Source organism: Macaca mulatta, chromosome 20, assembly GCF_049350105.2.
Source record: "Macaca mulatta isolate MMU2019108-1 chromosome 20, T2T-MMU8v2.0, whole genome shotgun sequence".
NCBI lineage: Eukaryota > Metazoa > Chordata > Mammalia > Primates > Cercopithecidae > Macaca > Macaca mulatta.
The window spans coordinates 41,439,328-41,447,396 of NC_133425.1; the positions used below are offsets into that span (position 1 = coordinate 41,439,328).

The 8,069-nt window shown below is 43.5% G+C and overlaps 1 long non-coding RNA gene across 1 annotated transcript; it reads left to right on the forward strand.

The window, feature by feature from the left end:
* Positions 1-4,653: 4,653 nt before the first annotated feature.
* LOC144338073 (uncharacterized) lies at positions 4,654-7,406 on the forward strand. Its single transcript, XR_013411844.1, has 2 exons — positions 4,654-6,149; positions 6,473-7,406. It is a non-coding gene; the product is annotated as an uncharacterized LOC144338073 (long non-coding RNA).
* The last annotated feature ends 663 nt before the right edge of the window (positions 7,407-8,069 follow it).

Sequence of the window (8,069 nt, forward strand, 5' to 3'; positions counted from 1 at the left end):
AAAAATAATTCTTATAAAACAAATGTTTAAAATATGACATATTCTCTAACTAAAAGAAAGCAAGGCAAGTTGATCAGTTATATATTAGTGTAGTAAATTAGGTGCAAGGATTTTACTACATCATTTTTTAGAATTGTGAAACTAAAAATAATATAACAGTTAAACAAATTATATACACCCATTATTTGAAATACATTTAAGACATTATAAATAGTAAGTTAGAATCACATGCAATAATGTAAAAATGCCAATAATATATAGCTTGAGAAATAGCAGAATAAGAAAATAATGTAGTATAATATGGTTTGAGTTAAAACAATTTATATGACTTGTAAGTTTATAGAAAATAATCAGGCCAGGCATGGTGACTCATTCCTATAGTCCCAGCACTTTAGAAGGCCAAGGTGGGTGGACTGCTTGAGGTCAGGAGTTCAAGACCAGCCTGACCAACATGGTAAAACCCCATCTCTACTAAAAATACAAAAATTAGCTGGGCATGGTAGTGGGTACCTGTAATCCCAACTACTCCAGAGGCTAAGGCAGGAGAATCACTTGAACCTGACAGGCAGAGGTTGCAGTGAGCCGAGATTGTGTCACTGCACTCCGGCCTAGGCAACAGAGTGAGATTCCGTCTCAAAAAAACAAACAACAACAACAAAAATCTTGAAAAATGAACATCAACCTGTTAAAAATAGTACCTTCTAAGAAAATAGTGAGTTTGAATGGAAGGGAGTGAAAGAAGAGACTTTCACTTTATAAAAACTGTATATTGGCTGGGTGCGGTGGTTAACATCTGTAATCCCAGCATTTTGGGAGGCTGAGGCAGGCAGATCACCTGAGGCCAGGAGTTTGAGATCAGCCTGAACAATATGGTGAATCCCCTACTCTACTAAAACTACAAAAATTAGCCAGGCATGGTGGCAGATGCCCTTAATCCTAGCTTCTTGGGAGGTTGAGACAGGAATATTGCTTGAACCTGGGAGGCAGAGGTTGCAATGAGCTGAGATCATGCTACTGCATGCCAGCCTGGGTGACAGAGCAAGACTCCATCTCAAACAAACAAACAAACAAAAAACTGTATAACTTGACATTATTTTACAGCATGTATTTCTTCTAAATTAGAAACAAAAGACAAAAATAAGTGTTATTACCATTGGGTAAAAGGGCAACAGTTTTATTTTCATCAATATGTGTATTGTGTTTTAGAGCACAGCATGAACCTGTAAGAGAAAACTCAGTTATTTTTATAATTAGGAGGGAAAAATCACACCTGCAAAAGGTAAGCAGATTATCTTTACACAATAAATTGTCTAGATGAGAACTGTTCAGACTCTGCCACTGCTCTAGCTCACTCAAGAAAACCTAACAACTATCAAAAGTAAAGAAGAGGAGAGGAAAGGCCCAGATCCAGCTGGTTTTCTCCCTTGCCATAAACCTATTTTGCAAGTTTTATATCAACAAGTAGAAAATGGAGTCAGAATGAGATGTGTACCCTGGAGGACTCTAGCAATGAGAAGAAAGTAGAATATCAGATAAGCTTACATACCCTGGAAGATTTATAGGATAAGATTTGAAATGCACCAAAAACTTTTGTAAAGTTTATAAAACTACTTAACCTCTCTGGGTTTCAGTTTTATGACCTGTAAAATGAGGATTGCATGCTTAATTCACCAAGTTGTTGCCAGAGTTAAATTCACTAATATACACAAGTGGCTGTTACTGCAAGGGTCTACATTATTATTAATGACAAAATAGTATTAGACTTCAAATAAACCAAAGGAATAATGTTGATGAGACCAAAGACAATATTCCCAGTTTCGTTAACAGCCTAGCAACATCAGAATGAGATGATCTACAAGGAACTGCAATTTTTCACAGCTCCAGTAGAAAAGATGAGTGTGGATGCTCCAACAAGTACATGGCCAGTGTCCAGTGAATGATTGTTCTAGTGAGGGTGGAATCCTTAAAGACCCTGGGAAATACAGTTACACAACAGGCTCTCAGGAAACAAGTGGAACAAAATAGGCAACCCAGCAAATAATGCCAGAAATAGCCATGCAGAGGAGGGTCAGAGCCACAAAATTTATTCAGAAGACACAAAACTACAAGGAGTACCCAGCTCTATGAACAGCAGCCATGGCTGCATCAGGACCAATCTTCTCAGTCAGCTGCCATGGGACGGCTGAGAGCACAGTGTCTTTGCAGCCACACACCTAAGAGCAGTGTATCTGAACATAGTTCCAAAGACTCTCTCCTTTAATCCTCATTGTAAGATGATGGATATATTTGCATTACAACATCCCCGTTCAACACTTGTGGTCCAGGGTAACCAGACACCCTCAACTAAAGAGGGCACAGAAAAGAGTAGTATGAGAATACTGAAGGATGGTGGAGGGATGCATGCACTTTATCACACGGACTGTCCCTACAGGCCCTACTAAAAACAAGAGAAAGGCACTAGTATCCTGGGGCCACAGTCTCCCTATACCTTCTCAGCTTGCCACCTGCATAGATGACACATGATTTTCTTCCTTTTTTTGTTTTTAAACAAAGACACTAAGGAACTCAGGTGTAATTAATCCTGACATGGTAAATTCTCCACAAAGTACAGTAATAGAGTTCAATTTCCACAATCATGCTTTTTCATTTTTGATAGTATTCTACATTCAATAATCAAAAACGAAAAACTATTTGAATATGTGAAATGAACAAATATTATTTTCATGTAGATAATGCCCAGGTTTTACAGATTAGATATAAAAACATGAAAGCTGGTACCATCTGAGAATCAAAGTAACTATCCCTGAGGACATAGGATTTTAGAGGCATCTGTTATTAAGAAGCTACATGGAAGCAGAAGTGCTTCTGGATATTTCCACAGTCTAGACAGCAAATTTCAATAGATCAGTCCCAGCAAGTTAAGTTACATCCCTGATTGCTGAGGGTGATGAGCTTTCCACCCAAAGCAGTGATGTTCAACCTAACAGGTTTCTTTTTTTTTTGAGATGGAGTCTCACTCTGTCTCCCTCAGGCTGGAGTGCAGTTGTGAGATCTCCGCTCACTGTAAATTCTGCCTCCCGGGTTCAAGCAATTCTCCTGCCTCAGCCTCCCAAGTAGCTGGGACTACAGGCGTGTGCCATCATACCCAGCTAATTTTTTTTTTTTTTTTTTTGGTGAGGGGGGTGGCATGGAGGGGGATAGAGTTTCACTCTGTTGCCAGGCTGGAGTGCAGTGGCATGACCTTGGCTCACTGCAACCTCTCCACCTCCTGGGTTCAAGTGATTATCCTGCCTCAGCCTCTCAAGTAGCTGGGACTACAGGCATGCACCACCACACCAAGCTAATTTTTGTATTTTTAGTAAAGATGGTGTTTCACCATGTTGGCCAGGCTGGTCTCAAACTCCTGACCCTCAAGTGATCCACCCACTTCAGCCTCCCACGGTGTTGGGATTACAGGAGTGAGCCACCATACACGGTGAACCTAACAAGTTTCTAACGACCTCCAAGTGATCCACACCTTCAAAGATGCTCCCACAAAGCTGGAGCACCGTCTATTCTGAAGAGTGCTGGTCAACATCTGTGTCTTTGAGATACTTGGCCAGTCAGGCGTCAGGTGATGAGGTCGATGATTATACCTGTAAAATACTGAAGCAATCATCACTAGGTTGACTTTTGCAGGCCTAGCCTCTTACATGTTTTGGTGAAAATGGCCCACCAGACACATGCCTGGGAATATTGGGGCTTTCTTCTCTATTCTTAGCAGATCCTGGGCAGCTCAATAATTACTCTCCCTCATGTCTCAACTTCTACTTCCAAGAGAAAGGGGCCCGTGAGGTTGACATTTTCAGGAAACCACAGACCATATTATCCCCAGCAAAGCTGAAGTTCTGCATGGACGACCCAGGCAGCAAATTTCTCCCAGTTCTCTTGAATTGGCACTCTGCCTGGAGTAAGCAGAAGCCAATGGCACAATGTACAATGTCTCAGACAGACATCAAGGCAGTTTCCGTCGTAGTTTAGGAAAGCAGGTGTCTCCTTGGGCTGGAGGAGGTCTGATGCTGTGGAAAGAGGAAACCAAGCTGCACAGCCGGTAGTGGGACAGGTCAGATTTGGGGAAAGGTGAAGTGTACTTCGGAGGGTCTCACCTTCCTCACTATCCAGCCTAGACTTTTTCCTCTTGTCCCTCACCCAACTCACTCCCATGGAGAAGGGGCAGCAAGAGGTTAACGGGCAGACCTAGTTTGAGAGTCCACACCGCCCTGCCTCTTATTGCAGTGGCACAGCCTTGCGACCAAACGACCGAGAGTCGTTAAGAAACTACAACTCTCAGCATGCGCAGCGAGGTGCGCTGCGCCCTGCCCCTCCCTCCAAGGCTGTGACCCGACCCCAGGCCCGGAGCATGCTGGGATTGCAGTCCTGCAGCCCTGTAAACAAGGGACTGGGAGAGGTTAAAAGACTACAGATTCCAGCATACCTGGGCAAGCCGCGATCTGTCCCGTCAGTTCCCCAAGGGTTCTCCTGGCCCCCTAAACCTGAGCATTCTGGGATTGTAGTCCCATAGCCTTGCCACCAACTGGCTAGGAGCGGTTAAGAGACTACAGCTTCCTGCATGTACAGTGAAGGCGCCGCTTTGGCTCCGCCTCTCTGCACGTCAGGAGCAGTTCCCACATGCCCGGGGAATCCTGGCTGTTTCCAAGTCTTTTCTGCCTGCAGGGAGTGAGTGTGGCCAGGGCAGCAGATCTCCAACTCTGACTGTGACACGCCCCTCCCCGAGATGCCGGCTTCCTGACTTATGCGGAAGTTTGATTTCTCACAAATCTGCAAGGGGCCAGGAGCCTCTCACAGTCTGCTCAAAGGTGCCATAGTTAGGTTTACCATCCCGCAGCTGGGCGCACCCCTCCACTTTCCTCACCTCGTCCTTTCCCTCATCCCAGCCCCTTCTGCCCTACACCCCTTCAGACAAGGGTAGTGCAGCCCCTCCGTAAGGGTGGAGCTAATGGCCCGCGGGCCTTGCTGTTGTCAGGGATTTTGGGAGCCCAAGGTGGAAGCTCTCTGGTAAGCGTCTGAAACCGTTCGTTCGCTGTCTAAAATGAAAATAGCCCGTCTCTGGTAAGTTTGTACTTGCCTTTTCTTTCTTTCTTTCCTTTCTTTCTCTCTCTCTTTCTTTCTTTCTTTCTTTCTTTCTTTTCTTTTCTTTTCTTTCTTTCTTTCTCTCTTTTTCGTCTTTTTCCTCTTTTTTCTTTTTTTTTCCTGAGGTGGAGTCTTGCCCTGTCGCCCAGGCTGGAGTGCAGTGGCTCGATCTCGGCTCACTGCAACTGTTATGCCCAGACTGTTTGTTCCCCAAAGAAGACCACCAGAGTCCAGAGTCAAAGCCAAGCGGCAAGGATCTTTACTACAAGTTCGAACTTGGTCCCTCCTTTACACAGTATACAAGAGGGCCCTGAACAATGCGAGCGTTTGCTTTTTATAGCCCGAAAGTTGTAGGGGAACAAAGAAATTCTTTTGGCTCCTGCGCTTTCAGTAACCTTGTACGGCTGTCCCCTTATCGGAGACTTTCCAGGTGGTGTTTATACTGGGCTCAGGGAGTTTGAGAGATATATGGTGGTGGGATGGGAGGATGGGATGTGTTTGTGCTAGGCTCAGGGAGTTTTGAGCCCAGGGCTGAGGAATGTGCCCAGCTCCTTTCACAACCTCCGCCTCCCGGGTTCAAGCGATTCTCCTGCCCCAGCGTCCTGAGTAGCTGGGATTACAGGCACGCTCCTCCATGCCCAGCTAATTTTTTGTATTTTTAGTAGAGACGGGGTTTCACCATGTTGCCCAGACTCGTCTCGAAATCTTGACCTCGTGATCCGCCCGTCTCAGCCTCCCAAAGTGCTGGGATTACACGCGTGAGCCACTGTGCCCAGCTGCACTTGCCTTTTGAAAGCCACCTCTTCCCCTCTGTCTCTCTGGGCTGTCACAAATCCTCCCCTGTACCCCAATAAAACCTCGTGGACCACCCAGGCTGGCTACACAGTTCCACACCTGGGTTAGGCCTCTCACAGGGACTCTTCTGCCACTGTAATGAAGAGGAGAAAACGTCACAGGGGCTAGGCCTGGCCCCTGCTGCATCTACATAGGAAACTCAGCCGCAAAGAGAAGAGACCCCGGTAAGTCACTTTGGGAGCCACATCCACCACTTCTCTGACTCCCACACAGGCTGATTCCCGAGACTTAAGTGTCCTAGTGTTAACACAGGCCAATAGGTCCAAACGTGACCCTTGATCCTTCCCAAAACATTAGGAAAGTTTGCGTACTGAGCTAATGGAAAACGTCTTTATGCCCTGCATAGGGATCCCTTGGAAACTCTTAATAACCTTTTAAAAATATCCCTTTGGAACTACTTTTAGTAATTTGCCAATGGAGTGCAACAGTAATAATTATCCTAATTCATATTTTCTTTTTTTTTTTTTTTTTTTTTTTTTTGAGACAGAGTTTCATTCTCATCACCCAGGCTGGAATGCAATGGCACAATCTAGGGCTCACTGCAACCTCCGCCTCGTGGGTTCAAGTGACTCTCCTGCCTCAGACTGCCGAGTACCTGAGATTACAGGCACCCGCCAACACGCCTGACTAATTTTTGTATTTTTATTAGAGATGGGGTTTCACCATGTTAGCTAGGCTGGTCTCGAACTCCTGACCTCAAGTGATCTGCCCGTCTGGGCCTCCCAAAGTGCTGGGATTACAGGTGTGAGCCACCACACCTGGCCTCATATTTTCTTTTAGTTTTTCAGATTCACTTCAAGTAATTTTTACTGTACATTTCTGAAGCTGGAGTAGGCATAGCTTCAATTCTGGGCAAGGGGGTTGCAGCAGGACAGAATATCATAGACACATCTTTCTGGAGAATCAATTTTACAAGACTTGGAAGAAACAAATTATTTCCAAGGTAAGAAAATGAAACTTTAAAACAAGGCTAGAAAGTCATCCACCTTCAATAACTGTCAGTCATCTGTGCCTGATATGTGAGACTTTCTCCAAGTTAAAACCTCTAAGGATAACCTATTTTCCGTTATTACAAATAGTAAAAGTTAGAAATCACTGCTAGTCAATAGAAAGCCCTGCCCTACCAGTTTCCTGAATCACAATATAGTTTTGATATGATTTTACTTCTGCTTTCTTTTTGGGGTTTGTTGACTGTTTGGATATAAAAGTTTGGGGTTTTGACCAATTTTTTGCAAGTTTTCAGCTCTTAGTTGTTGATTTACTTTTCTACCCTATTTAATTTTTCTGTCTCTTCACTCTGTTTCTGGAATGCACTCTTTCCACAGATCACTAAGGCTGTGTTCATTATCTTCAAACATTATTTACTCTTTTCTTTAGATTGAATAATTTATATTGTTCTTATCTACGAATAAACCCAAAAATACAAATTTCATTGTCTTCCTAGTTGATTCTTTTTAATAATGTCCATTTCTCTGCTGAGGTTCCACATGTGGTCATTTATTAAGAGACTGTTTTTCTTTATCCCATGAGCATAATTTTAATATCTTCTTTCAAAACCCTGATTGGTAATTACAACATCTTGAACATTTTGGAAATAGCTTAGAATGCCTACTTTTTATCTTATATATGAATTACATTTTATTTTATTTTATTTATTTAATTTTATATTTTTGAGATGGAGTCTCACTCTGTCACCCAGATTGGAGTGCAGTGGCACAATCTCTGCTCATTGCAACCTCCGCCTCCCAGACTCAAGCAATTCTCACCCCTCAGCCTCCCATGTAGCCAGGATACAGAAACATGCCACCACAGCTGGCTAATTTTTGCATTTTTAATATAGATGGAGTTTTGTCATGTTGGCCAGGCTGGACTCAAATTCCTGATCTCAGGTAATCCACACACCTCAGCCTCTCAAAGTGCTGGGATTACAGGCATGAGCCACCACACCCAGCCTGGATTACATTTTTGTGTTTCTTCTCATGTCTCATAAATTTTAAAATTGTAGAATAGAAACTACACCTAATACTTATAGAGAATCTGGATTCTGTTGTATTCCTCTGAAGAGTGTTGTTATTTTTTGAAGA